Source organism: Xyrauchen texanus, chromosome 7, assembly GCF_025860055.1.
Source record: "Xyrauchen texanus isolate HMW12.3.18 chromosome 7, RBS_HiC_50CHRs, whole genome shotgun sequence".
Classification (NCBI taxonomy): Eukaryota; Metazoa; Chordata; class Actinopteri; order Cypriniformes; family Catostomidae; genus Xyrauchen; species Xyrauchen texanus.
This window is the reverse complement of record NC_068282.1, coordinates 5506198-5531183: the sequence shown is the minus strand read 5'-3', so window position 1 is coordinate 5531183 and position 24986 is coordinate 5506198. Positions and strand designations below refer to the sequence as shown.

Here is a 24986-nt window from a genome sequence, read left to right as displayed (position 1 = left end):
CACGCATTTCAATTTCATACCTAAATTCCATGTTGCCTTTTATTTATTATTTGATCAAAATCAAATATAAATAAAAAATAAATATATATATATATATATATATATATATATATATATATATATATATATATATATATATATATATATATATATATTAAAAATTTTACTAGGCTATTTACACTTAGTAAAGAAATTGCACAATTAAATTTAATAAAAAATTTGTTATTTAATTTAAAATGCACAAATATACAAAAATGGCAACAAAAAAAAAAAAAACGCTAAACCGCTCACTGACCATTGGATTTTGATGTTATTTTGATTCTGTGGAGCGGAGGGGGGCGGGGCCGGGCTAGAATGTTACACGCCCGGTCCCCAATCGGCCTGATGGGGCGCGCGAGGGATAAAGGCGGCCGGTGACGACGGTTCGAGAGAGAGAGAATTACGGGCATATCTATCATGTGTGTGTGTGTTTGGTTTTGAGTTTAATTAAATATTATTTATATTGACAAGCCGGTTCTCGCCTCCTCCTTGCCCATATTAACCCCCTTACAGATTCATTTAGCAGCCCTGAAGGATAGTGAAATTAGTCTAATGACGGTCGTATGGAAATGTGGTAAAAAAAAAGTGCATTAAAATCATCGCAATATTCATGATATGGCTTAATTTTATATCACCGGCAAACTCGTTGTGACTATATCATGAATATTCGAAGTATCGGCCAGCCTTAGTCATGAGGGTGAGTAAATTATGACAGAATTTTTATCACTTCAAATTACACTTTTTATTCTCTATTTCTACCCTGTATGTACTGGTGCTTTCAAGAACCCAGAAACAATATCTTTTTATTCCTCTTCAAAGACCCATACAACCAACTCAAGAACCCTAGTAAAAAAATAGTTCTCAATAAGAAGATGCTTCAAAGTACCTTTGAAGAACCTTTTATCTTTCTGAACTCAACAGCTTTTAGCTAAATCACTCCTCATAATTAGTATCGCTCTGTGGATGGAACTACTTCCCGGTGTGATTTTACAAAGTGGGGCTTTCCGGCCTGGCTTTGGTCCACTAGGGTCCACCTCTCTTTAAGTTCTTCGACCAGAGTGATTGTATTTTTGGCTTCATGTTTGATCTGCAAATCCCACCTTTCTTCTACACTTCCTGAAATTCTGTCCTTTGTTTTTCTTGTGTAAACGAATAAAGAGTTGCAGAAATGGAGTGAAAAAAGCGAGTTCATAGAGGATGAGAGTGTATTGGATATGTGGGTATCTCAGCAGGGTGTACCACCATTGAAGTCAATGACTGGATGTAAGAAAAACAATGTTCTCTCTCCTCGCACACACAAGTTTGCATGCATGTTCGTTCTTGATGTGCTTGCCCATGCCACACCTTTTTAAAAATAAATTCTCTGCTTACATTCCTGTACGTTTTGAATCTTATATAAACGTATAGAAATTGTATTTCATATCTGATTGAATAAAAATTGACTTTCACCTCTCTTGGCATTTCTCAATGCATATACCTAACAGATATGAAAGGGTCTTACCCCCTATGGTATACCACGAGTGTGGCAATACACACACATTGAAATATACACCTCTCTCTCGCTGTCAGATCTTGCAGCCCACCCTGTAGCCTCTGAAACTCATAAATCGTGAGCTTCAGTTTTTTTTCTGACATCACAACAGAGAGCCATATGCTGTGGGCACTCACACATGCGTGACCATATTTTGGAATTTCCAGACTGTGCTTCCAACAAACTCTCCATCGGTCCAAAGATGAGGCATGTTTAAACTATAGCTTAAAGCAGGGTTGTAACCCCAATAAATTTTTTTATACTTCAACCTTTGGTTCCCCCCACTCTTCGTGATCAGTTACGAGGCAAGTAAAAGCAATGGCGTTTGGTATCATTGAGCGCCTTTACATGCACATTATAACACAGATTATAACATATGTGGTCATGCAAAAGCATTAAAACGATGTTCATTTATCGGTGTAGGGTGCAATAAATGGCGCAAGAATAAACCGTTCAACAAGTGTAGATTTTTGCCCATTAAACCGATTTCATGTTGCATATAAGCACCTTAATCGCTGTTCTTACCAGCTTATTCATTATGCGCACAAGTGTGCATTTTGATGTCAAAAGCAGAGAATAACATGATTATTTTAAATGTCATGAAAAAGTAGATTTTTTGCTTTGTCAGATTGTTTAAATAAGCATATTTTTGGGAGTTATCAGTGTATTGGTGTGCATGTAAACATGCTCACTGACATTAGGGCTGGCTAAAAAAAATATATTTTCAGATTAATCCTGAACAATCCTGATATTGATTCTTAAAGGGATAGTTCACCCAAAAATGAGTAGTCTCTCATCTTTTACTCACCCTCATGCATTCCAGATGTTTATGGCTTTCTTTCATTTTCTGAATACAAATGGAGATTTTTAAAGAATATTTTAGCTCTGTAGGTCCATACAATGCAAGTGAATGGTGGCCAGAACTTTGAAGGTCCAAAAAGGATATGAAGGTAGCATAAAAGTAATCCATAAAACTCCAGTGGTTAAATCCATGTCTTAAGAAGTGATATGATAGGTGTGGGTTAGAAACAGATCAAGTCCTACAGGCCAAGTTTGAAATATGCGCAAGCACAAATGAGATTTGAGTGGAGGACATTGAATTAAACTTCAGTCCATTCCTCACACAAAGCTATCATGTGGCTTCATAAGTCTTGGTATAAAGCATACAGTTATAATGGACTACTTTGATGTTGCTTGTTTTTAGAGCTTTCATTGTATGGAAAAGAGCAGCGTTAACAATGTTTCTAACATCTAATTTTATGATCCACAGAACAAATTAAAGCAATACAGGTTTGGAATGACATGAGGCTGAGTGAATGATGACATAATTTTCATTTTTGACAAACTATTACTACAAGACTGTTCGTTGAGCACCCAATAGTTCCTGATTGATCAATGTGAACTGGTGAGCGTCTGATAAAGGTTTCAGACAGATAGTCATTTGCGTTTTTTTGCATGGTCATATGCTATCTGAAGAAGACAACCGGTTAACCTTGGAGGAACTGCCTATGTTTTTAGGTGTAGATAACATGGGACACCCACAGACATGAACACACACACACATGGTCGTACATAAACAGGATGCAAGAGTTTTGTACAGTAATGAAATGGGAATCATTGTACAGATTAGGTTCTATTTCCTGCACAGAAAGGCCAATGAATTTACAAAGCATTTTGTATGTTTGTTGAGGGTTTCAATTAGATTACGAGGGTGTGTTTAATTCTCACCAGCATCACTGAAGACAATATAACTTTCTAGATCATTTCTGCCTGGAAAATCCCCACCAACTCGCACAGATGTTGATGAATCAGTTATGGCAGCTCTGAGAACAACAAATTATTTGTTTGAAATTCTTTCAGACTCAACTACTGTTGTTGCAGAAAATTAGATCATTTTGAAGATGTGCAATGTAAACACCATGGTAACAATTTGGCAACCATTCAGTACTATGTATAGATCAAAGTATCATGGAAATACCAAGGTTGTCTTTGAAGAATCTTGGAGTACCAGGTAAATGGTGCATGATTATGATGGTATATTATGGTAACCATTTACTACCATTGTATATTTCAAAGTAATATGGTATTAGCATTGTTTGGAAATGGTACAATGGCATGTGTTTTTTAGACCTGTACCATGATAATACCATGGTGTTCTTTGAAGCAAATACAATGGTAATCATAATCATGTCTACTAAGATATGGCCATCTAATGTCACCCTGATACCATGGAAAAAACATGTTTTTGGGGGGGTTGGGGGGGGGTTGATCATGTGCCATGGTAAAATCATGGTATTTTATGAAGTACATTGGATTGCCAGGTAAATACAGTGGTATATGAATATGGCAATCATTTAGTAAAATGGTGTTATGATTTGACACGGAAACATCGTATTACCATGGATTTTGGACATATATTATGCTAATACCATGGTACTTTGATAATAATTGCACTGTAAGTCGCTTTGGATAAAAGCGTCTGCCAAATGCATAAATGTAAATGTAAATGTTAAAGATACTGTCAATGCACCATGGTACATTTCTTAGACATATCTATATCTTAAAATAACAAAAAAGCAATCAAACGACATTAAATCACATTATATTGTATATTTATTATCTATAATAAGGCCTCTGTGGAAAGGTGTAGCATCACATTTATGTCCTCATTTCCATATTTAAAAAGGTGAACAATCACAATCCTGCCCATACACGCTGAGACAGTTCCTACAAAGTCCTACAAATTTCTTACTGGTTTCTTAATATAACATGACAACCCTGTAACATGACTATCAATGGCTGTCAGCTTATTTCCTTTCACACCATCCCATAAGGGAACTGCTGCTTGTGATTGGAATCACAGATTCTTAGATTCTTTTATAGGGTGTTGCTGTCCATTCAGAAGGTAACAAAGCCAAAATTGAGAGGAGAGCAAGAAACAAATGAGGTTAAATACATGTTTCACCCACATTTTTAATTATGTCATTGTTTATGCACCCTTGTTCCACACCCCTTTGACTTTCTTTCTACCGCTGAACACAAAATGTGAATTTTTTTCACAATATCCTGGCCGCTCTTTTACGTACAATGAAAATGAATGGGGACTGGGTCTTTCTGATTAATCGCAATCTTCACTTGAACAATCCTGATATTGATTCTTAAAGGGGCAGTTCACCCAAAAATGAGAAGTCTCTCATCATTTACTCACCCTCATGCCATTCCAGATGTGTATGACTGTCTTTTATTTTCTGAATACAAACTGAGATTTTTTTAAGAATATTTCAGCTCTGTAGGTCCATACAATGCAAGTGAATGGTGACCAGACCTTTCACATAAAGGCATAAATGTAATCCATAGGACTTCAGGGGTTAAATCCATGTCTTCAGAAGTGTATTCTGAACAGATGAGAAACAGATCTATTTAAAGTCTTGTTTTTTACTATAAATATCCTCTTTCACTTTCACTTCCACATTCTGAAATTGAAATTGGAGATTTGTTGTAAAAAAAGGATTTAAAGATTGATCTGCTTCTCACCAAAGAAACTGCATTGCTTCAGAAGACATGTTTAACCACTCGAGTATGGGTTAATTTTATGCTGCCTTTATGTGATTTTTGGAGTGTCAAAGGTCTAGTCACCATTCACTTGCATTGTATGGACATTCTTCTAAAGATCTTTGTTTGTGTTCAGCAGAAGGAATTAAGTCATACATATCTGGGATGGCATGAAAATGAGTAAATTATTGGTATTTTATGAACAGACAGAAATTTAAGAGGTTTAAGATGTTATTCATTTGACGCTGGCGAACCAGTGGTGTTTGACTTCAAATTGCACTGACACCGATACGTCTTTTTAAAAAATATTTTATAGGTTCTGCAGAGAAGCAGGTTATCAGCTCACAGAGAGCATATGATTTAAGGAGACTTGCAATATAATCCCATTTTTGTACGGATTACTTTTATGATACTTTTCTCATGCTGTTTTGTCATTTTGGAGCTTGACAGACCCAGTCCCTATTCACTTTCATTATATGGAAATGACCAGCAAGTGGATTCTTTAAACTTACCTTTTGTGTTCCACGGAAGATACTGTAGATGAAAAAGGAAAGTCTTACAGGTTTTGAACAACATGGGGTTGAGTAAATTATGACAGAATTATAAGAAGACAGCTTAGCAGCATTTTCAGTTTGCTCGACTGTAGTTGAGTTTCCCACAAAATGGGCATCAGAGGGAGAGTGAGAGCTGGGGAATTTAGGGAAATGGAGAGATGAGTTAACCAGAACTGTAAAGGAGTGTAAATTGAAAAACATGAGGAACCTCTCTGTGAACTCATTTTTAGAGACCAATAGAACCTGTATTGAGGTTGTCCACAACTGCTGGTTTACATAAGAGAAAAAGCATACTAACATACTACTCATTATTTCTGCAGTAAATAGTATGTATTTTGTGCACAGTATGCAGATTTTCTGTAAGCATGTACAGTAATACCCATAAGATCTGCTACATTTGCCAAAATGTGCAAATTACACCCAAAGCGATCATATTGCTTCAGAAGACATGTATTAAACCACTGGAGTCGTATGGATAACTTTTACCCTGCCTTTATGAAATGTTAACTTTTTAGACCCCATTGACTTGCACCGTACAAACAAAAACGCATAATAAATCCTTCAAAATATCTTCATTTGTGTTCTGCAGAAGAAAGTCATAGGAGTTTGAGACAGCATGAGGGTGAGTAAATTATGAGAATTACCATTTTCTGGCTAATTATTCCTTTTATTCCTTTTTATTACATGGCAAATTTAGTTTGAGTTGGCAAACAGAGTGGAAAGACTTCATCTGCACCACATTGCACATTGATTTTATAATACTATCAGTTTTGTGTGTAGTTGTCAGAAAGCTAGTCATCTGAATATGTCCTATTTGAATCCCCCATACTTTTAATAGCTCAGAGATACATTGTTTCTTTTTCCAAGAACATGTGCCAACAGCTAGAAAAATAAACATTAACACTGCACTAAGAAAGACATTTTAAATGATATACTGAATATATATATATATATATATATATAGTGTCTGTTTGGGTGAAATTTAGTGCAACAGAGGCTTGAAGGGATGCATGGGAAACTCTGATAGCCTTAAAACAGCTGTGATCTTTTGATAACTGGCATGGCACTGACACACTCCAACACATAGTCTCACAGTCCTTAAGAATAAGAATTTACATCTTAAAGGGACAGTTCACCCAAAAAAGGCATCAAAAGACATCGCTGCTATATTTGGCTGGTCAGGGTGCTCAAACAAACAGAGCAATGTTTTGATTGAACTTACACCTATACATTATAGCTGTCTGTGCACGCTTGGATATGAGAAAGTATTTGAAAAGCAAAAACTGACACACGTCACCGTTAAGTTTTAGTAACCTACTTTTTGTTTTGCCCTGAAACACACTATCATATTTCACTCTCTCAATGAATAACATTTTTTCTTTCTTGCTATAAACTGAAAAAGAAAGGACAGCTCAAACGGAGATGCAATCCACATTCATCAAAATCATAACAGTATGCATTTCTCTTACCTTATTCAAAGCTCTTCTATCCAGAGCCGGGTTGCGTCTGGCAACTAAGCGAACACACATTTGGGTTCATCTCTGCAGCAGCGTGCATGCGTGGGTGCGTTTGTGTGTTGCAACAGATGTCTGTTCACTCCTGATAGCATGTGTTTCTCACTACAAGACTCCAAGACGCAGAAGTGACACCTGATTCTGAGAAACTGCCTTTAGAGTGCGAAACAAAAAGCGACTGAACACATTAAATGTGGTCTTTCTTTTCTCACTCTGAACTGAGCCAGTCTCACAGTAATCTCTTTTCGGCTCCTGCTTTAACTTTTAGACTATCTCTCTTTCCTCTTTATTCCCTCCCATTTTTGTTCACATGAGTCTCACCCGCACTCCCTTGTCATTTCTCTGCTCTGTCACACCATGCAAGCAACACATCAAAACTGTAAATCCAGAATTCCCATTTTCTCATTTCTTTTCTTGGCAGCTCTTGCACATTTGGCAGTGTGACTGCACTGGAAAACTTGGAACTGTTTCCTTGCAAACTGTACAAGTCCATTAAACATCCTTTGAATACACAGAGGAGACACTTGGCCAGGACCCTTAATGGCTTGGGTTTAAATGAAACACTACTACTTTCCACATATTTTAAAATATGGATGAATAATTCCTTTTAATATGTGAAAGGGGTATGCACATTGGATTCTGAATGGACAGATATCTGAGGGGCTGTAGAGTCTTTAAATTACTAAATATACACTCTTTAAATACGCATCACAAATGAGATCTCTTTAATATCTCAGTTGTTTCTCCTTGGCAGTAATGCAATTCAATGGAGAGCAAATGGAGACTTTCCAATCCTCTACAATGCGAATAAATCAATCGTATACAGTGTGCAACCCAATTTCACACTAGGTGACTAAAAATGTCTGTCACTGAATAATTTGAACATTAAATAAGGTCTCTTAAATATCCTCTCTGTTATATTATTCACTGATATAAACTTTATACACTAATCTTCTGGAACTATAAAATCTGTATTGTAATGTACTGTAAATCACCATAGTAACAAAAGGCCATATGATGATTTAAAGTTAACCAAGAGTGACCCTTCCAGGTGAAATTATGAACACACACATGTAGATACACAGTATGCACAGTATCACTCATGCAAACAGAAAACACAATCAGGGTGACACATGTGACATTAAAATAATGCAATAAAAATTAGCTAAACTATATAAAATTGAACACAGATCACTCCAATGTGCATAACTGATATAATATACATAATATATATTTTTACTGTTAATTATAAAGTAAAATTATACTTTTTACATCTAAAACCATTTTACTGTAAAATTGCATATATTGTCTTGTTAAATACATTATAATTGTGTTTACTGTATATGTTAAATTAACTTACCTGTTAACCAATTAACGTATTTTACTGTAGCATTTTTACAGTCTTTTACCGTAAAAATTATGGAATTTTTCACAGTACAATATATATATATATATATATATATATATATATATATATATATATATATGTGTGTGTGTGTGTGTGTGTGTGTGTGTGCTGCATATATAAATTGTATATATTATAATTTAAAATTAAAATTAATAAAATAAAATGACTAGCCAATGGTGATTCCTTCTCCAGTGTGTCCATAAAGGGTTGCTTTTGCTTAAACAGATATTCACCCAAAAATGAAAACTCTGTCATCATTTACACATCCTCAAATTGTTCCAAACCATGCTTATAAAAGTGTCATAAACTTACTCCACAAAACTTGCGCTGCACTCACTGAGCACTTTATTAGAAACGCCTGAACACTTGTTCATGCAATTGTTTAATCAGCAAATCATGTGGAGGCAGTGCATAAAATCATGCCGATACGGGTCAGGAGCTTCAGTTCATTTTCACATAAACCATCAGAATGGGAGAAAAAACGTGATCTCAGTGATTTTGACAGTGGGATGATTTTTGGTGCCAGACAGGTTGGTTTAAATATTTTTCTGTAACTGCTGATCTCCTGGGATTTTCACGCACAACAGTCTCTAGAATTTCCCCATAAACAAAAAACATCCAGCGAGCAGCAGTACTGTGGGTGAAAACGCCTTGTTTATGCGAGAGGTCAAAAGAGAATGGCCAGACTGGTTCGAGCTGACAGAAAGGTTACGGTAACTCAGATAACCCCTCTGTACAATTGTAGTGAGCAGGTTAGCATCTTAGAGTTCACGACAAGTCAAACCTTGAGTTGGATGGGCTACAACAGAAGAAGAACATGTCGGGCACTTTATTAAGACCATAGTGTTCCTAATAAAGTGCTCAGTGAATGTATATTCCAAGTCTTCTGAAGCCATGCGGCTTTGTGTGGCAAACTGACTGAAATTCTGTTACTCACTGAAAAACCTGCCTTGAAAATATTATTTGACAGCTTTGGTCTCTATTCACTTTCATTGTTTGGAAAAGAGCAGCTTGGACATTCTGCTAAAAAGAATCCTCCTTTTGTGCTTCATAGTATGTCATACTGGTTTTACAAGATAGGGTGAGTAAATAAAGGCACTGAAATTTTTTTTAATCCTTTTTTAAAGATTTACGCATTTCAATTTCATTTAAAATCATAAACGTTTTAAAAGATAAGATAAAGATTAAATGATCTGAGTGATATCCACATGATTTTTAAAGCTTAATACTCTTAATGTATGTCATTTGTTTCTTATTTGTATCTAGTTTGATGCCTCCAATGGAATCGTAATAGAAACATCTGAGACTGAGAGCACTATTGAGTCTGTTGAGCTGTAAGAAAGAGCAACCTCCTGAGCAATTACATTTTCCTCTGGGCACCTATACTCAGTCTGCACAATTGTTGTATTTTTAGACAGAGGGAAAATTACAAAGTTCAGATATATGCAGAACAGACATCCTTTGAAATATAAACTGAATGACTCAGCCTATAATGTGTGAGGTCATACTAGGAACTTTAGATTACGTCTGTGCTTTACACAGTCATCGAATTACAAAAAACACAGAAAACATTATCATCTGGCACTAAAAGTTGAACTCTTCACACCTGTTCGTGTTTTTACTTAAAGGAATAGCTCACTGAAAAACAAACATTATGTCTTTCTCAAAAGTAGAATCAAAAGTAGTTCATATGACTTGTATGTTCTTTTCCAAGTCTTCTGAAGCCATACGCTTTGTGTGAGGAACAGACTGAAATTTAAGTTGTTATTAACTGAAAATATACATTTCCACTGCAGCTTAAAAAATGAAATTCATGCATATTCAAATTAAGCATGTCACTATCGGACTCATATTGGTGTGCATTTAATAGCAATCAATGTTGTTTGAGAATGACAACAATTGAATTGTGAATGAGATTTAAGAGCTACAGCAGAGGAGAATGTTTTCAGTGAATAAAGACTTCTATTTTTTCCTTTTTGGAACTTGACAGTCCAAATTCACCATGTGTTTTGAATGGAAAAGAGCGGCATGAACATTCTTCAGATGATCTCCTTTCATGTTTCACAGAAGAAAGTCACCCATGCAGGTTTCGAGTGAAATAAGGGTGGGTATAAATGATGACAGAATTATTATTATTTTTTTTTTGGTTAAACTATTCTTTCAAAGAAAATCACGATGCTTTATAAAGGTTAGAAAAATGCAGGTGGCCAATATAATGTCACTTCTGCCCTCTGTTGGTTTGACATTCGTATCACTTAGGTTTCTAGTATGTTTTAACAAAATTATGAATTTTTAAATTAACAAATAATATTATAACTCTGACAGATGTGTGAGAGAAAAATAATCCTAAAAACCATTTAACCAGGACAAGATTTTTTATTGTCATTTTACATGATTCGAAATGGACTTGGCCATGACCACTTGATCTGACTGGTCTTCTTTCTTTCTCTCTCTCTCTCACACTTATGTGGTGTGATGATGGAACAGATGGTTCGTGAATCGGCTGCTGTTAGGAACACCTCAATCAAGGTGAATGTGACGTGTGAACAGGCATGTGGGGAACATCCCTTATCTGCAACGCTGAAGGAAAACCTCTCAAAGACAGACTCAACAGAGCTACTTCCTGTATGTGTCCTTAAAGCTGCTGTACCTGATCTTTTTAGAGTACCACACATCAAATGTTACTACTATTTTACAAATCTCACCTGTCTCTGTGAGGCTTTTTAAACAGCAAAACAGAACCTGAGTGAGACCTGCATTTTCCTATCTTTGGAGCTCCAACAAATACACTTTTAAAAACTTAAGAAACAATCTATAATAATAATAATAATAATAAAAAACATGTTTTTACTTATTTAAAAAAATACTCTTTCTATGAACAGCAGTGTCAATCTACAATATGCTGGCAAAGTAAAAAATGTTGAGTCGTGCAATTTAGAAACATTATGAGCCAAAACAGCTGCCAAAAACCTTAAGTGAAATGTTCCAATTTCAGCTTTTCTGTCTTCCTCTGGAAAGATTTTCAAGGTTGCAACCTTTGGAAATTGTAAAGGTTCCATGTACAGTATATGAAACGGGATTGAGGAATAATGTTATAGTGCAATAGCAGTCAGTTTGTGTCTGTAGGTTTAATTCTCCTCAACGATTGGACGAGGTGATGACAGTGAACTCGTTTAATTGATGGCCATGATTGGAACGATCAAACACACACACACACACACACACACACACACACACACACACACACACACACACACACACACACAAAAGGACTAGTAAGATTTACTTCATTTTTATTCCGCACGTTTTTGCACACAGTTTTTCTAAGTAAATCTTAATGGTATAAAATTAAGTAAAATCTACTTAACTTCATGACATATTATTGATTAACAAGAGTGAGTAAATTTAACTTAAACATGTTAGTAAATACAGTAACAAATATACAAGGTACTTAAATAAACATACATTTAAATAAACATATTCTTAGAACATTCAGTCCCGTTTAATCATGCACCACATGACATATGGAAGCCTCCCACGGGGAAGCCTAATGCATGCTATGTATGACACAACATCATCTTGCATTACTGGCAATAGAAACAAGATACTGTATATAGCTGCACACACAGTACATTTTTTGTATCATGAATGGGTTATTTAGAGTAGAAAATTACATTTAGACTGCAGAAAACAAGAAATTACCCAACGACACAACAAAATTAACAAAACAAATGGTGTAAATAAACTTGCAAATAGCAAAGCCATGCAAGCTCATTCATTATTCAAGCTCGGTGCATAATAGGAGCACCAGCTTTGAAAAGTTCAGTAAAATTACTTATTATATTTACCAGTGTCATTTCCTTAAATTATTAAATAAAAATGTCAATGCTTACTACTTTAGGACTGATACATGATGACACATTGTAAAGATAACAATCATAAATAATATTTACTAATAAGCTAGAGCACCATTTTTTTATTTGTTTGAATGTAGGATTAACTTAATATTTTCAAGTTCACACTTAAATGAACTTATTCAGTGTAGAAAGTACTTACTATGTTTTGCTATATTCAAGCAACACACACACAAACAAAAGTTTAATTACATTATCTGATTCAGTTCAGTGTGATAATATAATACAACTGTGATCTTTAAGTGTGTATTCACAATAGCTGTAGGACAATGTCATTCCCTACAAAAACTGATATAAAAAAAGATCAATATTTGATTAATAACAGATCAATGGACAGGATGTACTGTAGGGTAATTATTTATTTTTGAAGTCATAATGAAGTGATACTAACAGCATTTCATAATCACATTTCTATCTAATCTCTGAGAAATTTGAGCAATTCTGTGGGGTATAATTACCGTCAAAGATGTCACAAATAAAAAAGTAGTAACATATGTAACAGTGATGTTTGGTCTAATGATCCTCAGTTATCCTCAAATACATCCATTCCTTTGGCATAAAAGGTGTGTATTTAAATATATATATAAAAAAATATATATATATTATTATTATTATGTAAAAATTAATGGGACTCAAATAAATCACACAGAACAGGAAATTCAGGTGTTCTCATACTAACATTATTGCTATAGAATAGAACATATAGTACAATAGTAGACTACTAAGACTATGGTAATGGTCCAACGAAGATATGTATTGGCTAGTGACTGGTTAGTTAAAGCAACCTATACCAACTGGTATTTAAAGGAATAGTTCACCCAAAATGAAAGTTCTCTCATCATTTACTCACCCTCATGCCATCCCAGATGTGCATGACTTTCTTCTGCTGAACACAAATGAAGAATTTTAGAGGAATATTTCAGGTCTGAAGGCCCTTATAAATGCAAGTGAATGGTGACCAGAACTTTGAAACTCCATAAATTATTTTGTGTGGAGATTTATAGCTTTTTACTATAAATCTCATTTCACATTCTTCTTCTTTTGTTTTTGGCTATTCACATTCTTTGTGCATATCGCCACCTACTGGACAGGGAGGAGAATTTATAGTAAAAAAGGACTTAAACATTGATCTGTTTTACACACACTTCATATTGCTTCTGAAGACATGGATTAAACCACTAGAATCGTATAGATTACATTTATGCTGCCTTTGTGTGCTTTTTGGAGCTACAAAGTTTATGTCACCATTCACTTGCATTTTATGGACCTACAGAGCTAAAATATCCTTATAATAATCTTTGTTTGTATTCAGCAGTTGAAAGAAAGTCATACACATATGGGATGGCATGAGGGTGTGTAAATGATGAGAGAATTTTCATTTTTGGGTGAACTATTCCTTTAACTACATGTCTACATGAAACCCTTACGATCAAGTACTATGGCATAAAAATGGCACTGTGCTGGTATGGTAATACCATGGTACTGAATGATAAATGATCATATTCATATGCCACGGTATTTACCTTGAACTCAATGATTACCATGGAAAATATCCCAAAAATAAATAAATAAATAGAACAAACAAACAACAACAACATGGTATTGCCATGATACATGTCCAAAAACATAACAGTACCATGGTACTTTTTGGTAAGTGCAAGGAAGTGCACCCAAATTTAAGCATGACAACAACGTGAATCTCTCTAAAAGTCAAACACAACTTTCCGATCCGCTACCGAGAAACCCAAGACATCACAAAGGCACACTACAACCACACCGCTTTGTTATAACCCCTCTTATTCTCACATCCGGGATATGCAACATGAGGAAAGACGTGGAATGTTACTTTTTTTTCCTCCTCTCTCTCAGGCGCAGTAATGATGGAGTAAAAAGCATCACGATTGGTGGATGCAAGAAAGCAAGAAGAAATATAAAACCCAACAGCAACAGTGTCGCGTGACACATCAGACAAACGCGTAAACAGGGAAACCTCCGGAATTGCACACAAAAAAAGACCCACAACCACACAAGGGGCTAAAAGTGCACAATGGTCGCAGGCGATATGTGGCTCTCAGACAACCTTAGCACAGCGTCGCTTGCGCGACAGCTCACAGGCCAATAGGAACATCCAGCGGCCCAGCTGCGCTCACGCGCGGCCAATGGCGAATAGCAGAATGTGGGCCTAATCGCATGTTAGGCTGTTGTTACAGGCGGCCAGCGCTAAACTTCACCAAATAATAGCTGTTTGAATTTTGGCTGCCGCAGTAGCCATTTTAGGTAAGCACATCTTTAAACTTTTGTGTTTTTAAGGCGTTGCGCGCGCAGAGACGCGTGGAGTAGGTGGCGCGCGGACGCGTCAAACTCTCGCGTCCCTTCATGAATGAACGGCTCTTGTGCGTTAGGATTAAAGGAATTGCACTGAGTTTTTTCCATTCCCCGACTCCCACCCCCTCTAATTTTTATGCATTTTTCTAAACTGTCATGGCGTTTAGTGTCCTTGGAAATAAATGCAGAGAAGGGAACGCGTAGGTTTTTTTGGTAGCTGATGTCCGGAGCCGGCGTGTCCAGGTAGGTGAGATCGCGTTTGATGGTCCCTCCGCGGAGTTTGAGCAGCTCTTCGCACATGTAACGCCTTAGACATAGATCTCGTTGCTGTGACATTACAGTTAGCTCGCTGGCTAGCGCCCTACAGTTGCTAATAGATGTGGGACGCGATGTTAGTGTTTTAATAAGAGTGTTTTTTTAAGGGTAGAGTCAAGTTTGGCATCTGTTGAGGCACAAAGCATCCCATGACTGGTATCAAGTACAAGGAACGATGTAACTTCTAGCGCCCTTGTGGGATACTTCAACACTTTCAGTGTAATGAATGTGTTATTACAGATTTATGTCACTAACATTTTTTAATTTCTGTCACAACTTCTGTTTTTATCTTTTTAGGAAACTGAAAATTGTATAACAGGTATATTGACAACTGGCTTAACTCAAGTAATGGGGTATTTGGTGTTCAGGGGCCCAGCTGGTTTTTGGTGTAGCCCTATTGGCATTAGTGTGTTTTATTTATTTATGTCAATAATAATGTTTCATTTAGTATATTACAAATTTGATCACAGGTAGATTGACACCTGTCTTGACACAAGGAATTGGGTAGTTGGAGTTTAGGGGCCCAATAGTTTTTTTTTTTTTTTTTTAACCCTATTGGAATAAGTGTGTTTATATGGAATAACCCTGGGGCTAAAAGTTTGGAATAATGTTTTTATGGAAAGAAATTGTACTTTTATTCACCAAAGTGGCATTCAACTGATCACAATGTATAGTCAGGGCATTAATAAAGTGAAAGATTACTATTATAATTTGACAAAATAATGTTCAGAACTTCTTAAACTACTTCAAAGAGTTCTCATAAAAAAAATCCTCCATGTGCAGCAACGACAGCTTTGCAGATCCTTGACATTCTAGCTGTCAGTTTGTCAAGATACTCAGGTGACCTTTCACCCCACACTTCCTGTAGCACTTGCCATAGATGTGACTGTCTCGACGGGCACTTTTGACGCACCTTACAGTCTAGCTGATCCCACAAAAGCTCAATGGGTTTAAGATCCATAACACTCTTTTCTCCGTTTATTTATTAAAGTTTCTTTTCCACACCATTGAAAATAATAGACGGCAGTCACGGAATAAGCCCCTAGTACAAAAAACATATAATTTCTGTGCATAAAGATGTTCTAAATTAAGAATAAATACACAATACTAGGTGAAAAGCTTCAGCATGCTTTTTTATTATTGTTTGTCTACTTTCGAAAAAATGCCGGCAAAATCCCCAGTATTAAATTAAATTAATTACCAAACAGAAAAAGCATTACATTAAAAATATGAATTACCAATGAAAAAAAAATTAAATACAAAAAATTAATTACCAAACGAAAAAAATATATATTTGCCTTTTCTTTTCTCAAACTTAAATTAGCCTTACCCTGTTCTGTAGACGAATAAAGTGGCTGAATGACGTTCTCAGAATGTTCTGCACATTTTTCAAGACTATAAACTATCAGAACTATTTGTCCAATGCTGAGTTCACTTTCAGAAAACGAGCTTTTGAACATTTTAATACGTTTAAATATTTTAAATCTAGCCATCTTTACCTCAGATCGCATTTACTGCTTCTTCAGAAAATATAAATGTGCATTTTGAAGCTAAAATAAATGTTAGATGATAATCAAGTTCAGTTGGTTATTAAAAGTTGCTGGAAAAATATGCAGGACATAATGCAGTTGTGATGGTGATGCTTTTGATTAGATGATTGTTTAAAGTAGTGAATATCAGGAATTTATCATATATAAACTCTGATTTTACACCGCTTCATTTTTTATCTTTAATAGCTGTGCACACCACATATACACATTGATTGATGCTCCTTATACTGAGACAGAAAGTTTCAGCCACTACTAGGTGCAGGTTACCAGCTTGAACAGGGGCTTGACGATCTGCTTTCGGGTCAGAACCGGTGTCAACCTGCAATAGGTGCAACATCAGGACCAATATTACAGTCCCATCAGAAGGGCAACTGTTCCCTTTTGATTGCAATTCCTCCTCTTCTGATTGCTTTTATTTTTATAATTATAATGATAGTAAACTGGCTAATTTTAATGAATTGTCTCAATACTCTCCCCATTTTACCAAAACTTCAGAGGAAAAAAATTAGGGACATCTGGTAGGTGAATTAGCGATAAACACACATTTCTGAATGTAAACGGCTTCAGGGCAGATTTCTTTTACACTAAACCAAAACGTAGTGTTTCTTTTAGGCATGACGTCATCACGCACACCTTTTTATCGATAAAAGGCCATTTGAATGGAAACGGCCAGAATGCGGCAAATGTTGAAATTAAATTTTTTGCATTTTCACTTTGTCGAGGACAAAATAGTGTGAAAGGTGGATGGAAACTAGGCTTGTGAGGTCCTTGCAATAAAAGTGAACGTTATCAAGGTTATCAGTTACATCTAATTTAAATAAGAAATTTTTTCTTAACTTGAAATATTGAATAAGCTCATGCATTTAAATGATACTTAACTTTAACTCTTTAACTAACTCTTTGACAGAACTTAAATATGTCAAGTAGAGTACTAGCTAGAATAAACTAGTACAGTGAAGGTTAGTATGCTGAATGCATGCTAATTGAATAGACCATACTTTTATTAGCATAGCAATTGCTCAACAAGTATATCAATATACTTCAGAACAATCTAATACTGTACCTGTCCTCAACCTAACCTCAAGCTCCACTATTCACCATAATGATAATCTTGCACAAAGACACACTATATAACACTTAATTTGAAGATTTACTCTCCCTGTCCAGTGCCATGTAAAGCATGCTGGGAAATAAAAATCCCCTTCCCAGTTTCAGGTAAATTTAAATTCCTGTAAATTTAAAAAGACAAGTTAATTAAACTCAAAACATTAAACAATTCAGGTTACTTAATAGGTGTAAGTTTTGTGAACTCAAAAGGAAGAGAAAGTTCTAAATACTCATCAAAATTAATTTATTTGAACTAATTTATATGATTACATTTTTACTACTCAAAATTATTACTTATTTTGAGCATTAGGGTTTACAGTGCACAGATATGTAAAGCTTCTAATTTTATAAAAGCTTTTGCATTCATTCTTTTGCTAAAACTCCTATATTATTTGAGCTGTAAAGTTGGTTAAATCATCGCTTTTTAGGGGTTTTGTTGACATTTCACCGTCATGGTAATGAATTTCTAAAATTGGCTATAACTTTACTCCGAAAAGGTTTAGAAGGGATTTTATCGGGATTTTATCAGATTTTATCGTTTACAAACATATTGATTATGTCTTGTGGTTATACTTTTGAAAAAGTGAGTATTTAAAATCAGTATGAGCTTTTTTTAAAGAAAAGACTGAATTAGTCTAAATTAATTTTTGTGGTAATCAACATTATTCCACAACTGCTGTCAATTGAGTTTAACTTGTATTGAACCCGGAACATTCCTTTAACTCTTGACTCAAGGAATGGGTTAGTTGATGTTTAGGGGCCCAGCTGGTTTTTGTTGTTACCCCATTGGAATTAACGTGTTTTATGGATTTATGTCAATAATATTGTTTCAACTTTGTTTTTATTGTTAATATACTGAAAACTGTATCACAGGTAGATTTTAACCAGTCTAAAGTCAAAGAATGGGTTAGTTTGTGTTTCAGAGAATGGATTTAGCTGGGTTTTGGTGTAGCCTTATTGGAATTAGTGTGTTTTTACAAAATTATTTAAATAATAATAATGTGTCATATTTTGTCTCAAATTAGATTTTTTTCTTAGTACACTGAAAACTGTATCACAGGTAGATTGACTTTGGTCTTGACTCATGAATGGAGTAGTTGGTGTTTATGTGCCCAGCTGGTTTTTGGTGTTACCCCATTGGAATTAGCATGTTTTATGGATTTAGTTATGTTGCATTTCTGTCACAACTTGATATTTCTCTTCTTAATACACTGAAAACAGTAGCACAGGTAGATTGACACCTGTTTTAAATGTCTTAGGAGACTTTTTATTATACTATATAACAACTATATTTCAATGATATATTACAATTACTATATTACAACAGTAGAATATCAACAGTGTACATTTTAGAGTAACAATACACAAATTAATCTCTATTGCCATTTCCAGCAGTTGGGGCCCACTTTGCACATCCATAGCAACAAATCCATTCCTTCCATTCTATGACAAACTATTTGTTGCAGTGTTGCAGGGGTTTAGGATGCTGCTGTAATAGTTCTTTCCGCCATCTAGGCTAATGTTTTAGTAGAAAATAACATCCAATATGTCTTTTACCATTGTTTGTGTGGATATGTACATGTGTGCACAAACCCTGTTTGAAAGGAAAGGATGCAATTTGTATGAAAGATGTAGTACCCAGTGAAGAAGGTGGGAAAACTAGAGACCTGAATGGGGTAGGGCTGGGCAATATGGACCAAAATCATATCTTAGTATTTTTTGGCTGAATGGCAATACACAATATACAGTGCATCCGGAAAGTATTCACACCGCTTCACTTTTCCCACATTTTGTTATGTTACAGCCTTATTCCAAAATTGATTAAATTCATTATTTTCCTCAAAATTCTGACAATGTGAAAGAAGTTTGTTTGAAATCTTTGCAAATTTATTAAAAGTAAAAAAAGAAAAAAATCACATGTACAGAAGTATTCACAGCCTTTGCTCAATACTTTGTTGAAGCACCTTTGGCACCAATTACAGCCTGAATTCTTTTTGTGTATGATGCTACAAGCTTGGCACATCTACTTTTGGGCAGTTTCTCCCATTCTTCTTTGCAGGACCTCTCAAGCTCCATCAGGTTGGATGGGGAGCGTCGGTGCACAGCCATTTTCCGATCTCTCCAGAGATGTTCAATTGAGTTCAAGTTTGGGCTCTGGCTGGGCCACTCAAGGACATTCACAGAGTTGTCCCGTAGCCACTCCTTTGATATCTTGGCTGTGTGCTTAGGGTCGTTGTCCTGTTGGAAGATGAACCTTCACCCCAGTGCACTCTGGAGCAGGTTTTCATCAATCTTCCCCTCGATCCTGACTAGTCTCCCAGTTCCTGCCGCTGAAAAACATCCCCACATCAAGATGCTGCCACCACCATGCTTCACTGTAGGGATGGTAATGGCCAGGTGATGAGCGGTGCCTGGTTTCCTCCAGACATGACACTTGCCATTCATGCCAAAGAGTTCAATCTTTGTTTCATCAGACCAGAGAATTTTGTTTCTCATGGTCTGAGAGTCCTTCAGGTGCCTTTTGGCAAACTCCAGGCAGGCTGTCATGTGCCTTTTACTGAGGAGTGGCTTCTGTCTGGCCACTCTACCATACAGGCCTGATTGGTGGAGTGCTTCAGAGATGGTTGTTCTTCTGGAAGGTTCTCCTCTCTCCACATAGAAACGCTGGAGCTTTGTCAGAGTGAACATCAGATTCTTGGTCACCTCCCTGACTAAGGCAGTTCTTCCCCAATTGCTCAGTTTGGCTGGGCGGCCAGCTCTAGGAAGAGTCCTGGTGGTTCCATTTTCGGATGATTTTTTTTTTTTTTTACATTTATGCATTTGGCAGACGCTCCTGGAGCAACCTGGGGTTAAGTGCCTTGCTCAAGGACACAATGGTGGTGGCTTTGAGGTTCGAACCAGCGACCTTCTGATTACCAGTTATGTGCTTTAGACCACTACGCCACCACCACATACTGGACCATCTCATTATCATGCTGAGGTGCACTTGACAACACCGCACATCTGTATGACTCCATCATTTGATTAATTTTTTGCTGATGTGGTCAAAAGAAAAGTTGAGAAAACTAAGGGGAGCTTTTTATTAAAACAGGTGCGACATCTGGTCCACAAAAGCTGACACAGATTACAAAGATGTAATCTGCAAACTGTCGCGCAACAATAATCTCTTGTGGTAATACAAAAGTTTTAACACCTTAAAACGAAGCACACTAGAGAAAAATAAGAAAGCCAATAGATGCGCTTTTTTTTTTTTTTTTTTTTTTTTTGCAAGAACTGTTTAGATATATTTTTTTAATTGATTTTCTGCAAGACGTGTTATTTTCATTGTGTATATTTTACAAAAATTCTGTAATATTTTATTTGTTACTTTGCTTTGAAAAGATTTTGAGTTTCTTGAGAAAGTTAATAATAATAAATAGAAAGTTAATAAAATTCATTAATTTTAAGCTGACTGGTATTGCTTATAGATTTACCCCAATCCAAAATAAAATGACCTTGATTAATAGTAATGTGTAGCCATTCCCTATAAGTGTTACTGTCGAAAGAATGCTTTTAATTTACATTTATATTTCATTGTTGATGAGAAATGTATCCAAATTATTATGTCTGTTGGAAACTAATGCATACTCGGAGTCTACATTTTTCTTCATAACTTGGAGACCTTTCCTTAACTTTTCCAAAGTTTCCCCCAATTTTCCATTTATTTATTTATTTTAGAGTCTTGAGAATGTTTGATAGACTATTATCTAGCGGCTGTGGCTCAGGTGGTAGAGCAGGTTGGCCACTAATCGCAGGGTTAGCGGTTCGATTCCCGGCCCACACGACTCCACATGCCAAAGTGTCCTTGGGCAAGACACTGAACCCCAAGTTGCTCCCAATGGCAGGCTAGTGCAATACCTGGCAGCTCAGATGTCATTGGTGTGTGAGTGTGTGTGTGAATGGGTGAATGAGACACAGTGTAAAGTGCTTTGTAGAACCACTAAGTTTAAAAAGGTGCTATATAAGTGCAGACCATTTACAGGTTCATAATTTTATTTTGGGGGTCTACTAGAATAGGTTTACATGCTTTAATGTTCAAAAAACACATTATTGTTCTCATACTGTACATTGCTGTAGCACCTCTTTTCACCCACTGTCTGAAACGCCCAGTCTCTTGTGATTGGTCAACCGCTTTGAGCGTGTGTCGGAAATGTAACGCCCCTTACCATAACTGAGTTTCTGCTCCCGAGGCTTCCTGAGCAACTGTAAATACCTAGGCGTGCATTATGCAAATGTTTTACATAGTGTTATAGCTAAGTCACGGAATTAATGGCTGGACTGCAAACCAGACGTTTCAGGGAGCAGTGTTTTCTGTGGTAGAGAATAACTCCCTTTGGCGTGGACTTTGTGCTTTGTAATTTGGAGACCTTTTACATCCAAAAAAACTCCAAAAAAAGCATAAACTCTAAAAAAGCATAATAGGGCCTCTTTAAATGGACTACCCACTACAGCAAATTATGCAGACTGGAATACACGTAAAAAGTCTCTAACTTGCAAGACTTAAGTTTAAGTTGCATTTTACATGTCTTGTTGGATTCTTTTTTTCATTCTTGACTTCTTGTATCTCTGTATTCCAGATGCAGACACAAAGTTCCAGAAAAAATGAAAATACAAAAGAAGGACAAGCAGGTCAGTATATCATCAAATATGCTTTGCATTTTTCTCTTTACACTCACTGAGCACTTTATTAGGAATACATCTACACCTACTTATTCATTTGATTATCTAATCAGCCAATCTTGTGGCAGCAGTGCAGTGTATGAAATCATGCAGATACTGGTCAGGATATCAGTTAATGTTCACATCAGCCATCAGAATGTCTCTGTGGTGCTATGAAAATTCCTCTTTGTTTTGAGTAACCCGTCTCAATAGAGACAATAACATTTACTCGTCCAATGGCATGAGTTGGGGGCAGATTATCTGTTTTTCGATCAACTGGAGAAGGTGGGCATATTTAGAAAGCCGTTTTGAAAACAATGTTTATTTTTGCAATTTCGTTTGGTGGTGCTAGTGTCACAGAAATTACATTCTTCAGCTTTAATATGAAGAGTCAAACATAAGTAAGCCGTTTGATTACACATAAAATTGTGACATACCTCTTTGTCTGTTTTAATAATATCATTCATTTTATTTTTGTATGAACTCCTGTAAAGTAAACTTGCTTGTCAAGATTTAGGATGGTAGAAAACAGATAACATGTATTGGCACACCAAAACAACACACATTATTGTTACAATACATTACAATGCACAGACAGTGTGCCTGTCTGTTTTCACACTGATGAGACCACAGTAATTAGTATAAAGAAATAATTTGTGACCTTTTATGATTTCTGAATAAATCCCAGCCAACGTTGTGATCAGTAGCAGTAGGCTGAACATAAATCAATGTCAACATCACTCAAACTCTTTCTCTCAACGTTAGACTTGTCATATAGTAAGCTTAAAGAAATACATAGCATTTCTCACCTTGAGCTGGAAAACCATCTTGTCAGATTGTCTTGTGGATCAGGAAGGCTTTTGGTGTACTGTCAGGCACAGTGGATGTAGACTTTTATTGTGAAAAATAGTTGTGTCTAGATTTCACCAGTATAGCAATTAAGCAATTAACTTTCAGGGTAAACCTCTCTGTCACATTACATTGTTTGTTATTGGTAGATTTCAACAGGATTGAGTGTTTTTTGCTTTAAGAAAAAATTACAAACAAAACATGGCAATTGATTTCTATCAGTAAATATTCTAGATAATTGGGATTAATATGAACGTAGAATGCTTATATCATTTGGCGTAAACCCCGTCCTACAGTTCAGCGCTCTGATACTTGCTTGTACCATCATGACGGAAGGGGAGCGGAGATTAATTCCACCCAGGATGGGACCTAAAATGGTGATGATGGGGTGGAGGGGGGTGAAAACAGTGGAAGTATGCCAACATGAGAAACAACTGAGCGGGCTTTTAAAGCAGAGGCTGTATTGTGATTGGGTCTTCCTGCTAGAACTACATTCATGTTTACTCTCAGTTGCATTATACAATGTGTCCTATGCAGGACTGATGTAACAAGTTTCCATTGACAAATAATTTCTCTGTCCAGTCCACACTGGCACCAAGACATTAGCAGCAGATCCTTCAAGTCCTGGAAGATACAAGATGGAGCCGATGTGGATCAAACCTGTTGGTCTAGCACATCCCTCAGATGCTTAGTCAGATTGAGATCTGTGTAATTTGGAGGCCAGGGCAACACCTCGAACTCTTCATCATGTTCTTCAAACCATTCCCGAACAATGTGTGCAGTGTGGCAGGGCGCATTATCCTGCTGAAAGAGGTCACAGCCATCAGGGAATACCATTGCTATGAAGGGGTGTACCTGGTCAGCAACAATGTTTATGTAGGTTGCACGTGTCAAATTGACATTCACATGAATGGACGGACCCAGGGTTTCCCAGCAGGACATTGCCCAGAGCATCACACTCCCTCCACCGGCTTGTCATCTTCCCACAGTGCATCCTAGTGCCATAACTTCCCCTGGTAAACGGTGGACACATACATGGCCGTCCATGTGATGTAAAAGAAAACTGGACTCATCAGACCAGGCAAACTTCTTCCACTGCTCCAAGGTCCAGTTCTGACGCTTGCGTGCCCATTGTAGGTGCTTTCGATTGTAGACAGGTGTCATCATTGGCACTCTGACGGTCTGTGCCTCCACAGACCCATATGCAGCAGGGTGCGATTCATTGTGTGTTGTGACACATTCCTCCCATAACCATTGTTAAAATTTTCTGTGACTTGTACCACAGTAGACATTCAGTCAGTTCGGACTACACGGGATAGCATACGTTGCCCTTGCGAATCGATGGGCCTTGGGCGTCCAACACCCTGTCGCCAGTTTGTGGTTTGTCCCACCTCAGAGCACTGTTGGTAGGTACTCACCACTGCTGACTGGGAGCACCTCACAAGCTTTGCCATTTCAGGGATGCTCTGACACAGTCTTCTGCCCATAACAATTTGTCCCTTGTCAAAGTCGTTCAGGTCTTTACTCCAGCCCATTTCTCCTGCATTCAACACATTGACTATGAGAACTCATTGTTCGCTTACCATCAAATCTACCCAGACCTTGACATGTAGCCTTGTTAGGAGATGAT

General features: G+C 36.6%; 2 protein-coding genes across 2 annotated transcripts in view; one reads left to right on the top strand and one right to left on the bottom strand.

Annotated features, from left to right (window-relative positions):
* The window catches only part of LOC127646537 (RIPOR family member 3-like), a 63794-nt gene extending 56414 nt beyond the window's left edge, over positions 1 to 7380 (bottom strand). Inside the window, exon 1 of the mRNA XM_052130290.1 lies at positions 7146 to 7380. The gene's annotated coding sequence lies outside the window, so the exon portion shown is untranslated. The remainder of the gene's footprint in view (positions 1 to 7145) is intronic.
* A 15089-nt stretch (positions 7381 to 22469) lies between these two features.
* LOC127646550 (chromodomain-helicase-DNA-binding protein 6-like) overlaps positions 22470 to 24986 on the top strand; it is a 55072-nt gene continuing 52555 nt past the window's right edge. Inside the window, exon 1 of the mRNA XM_052130304.1 lies at positions 22470 to 22477. The gene's annotated coding sequence lies outside the window, so the exon portion shown is untranslated. The remainder of the gene's footprint in view (positions 22478 to 24986) is intronic.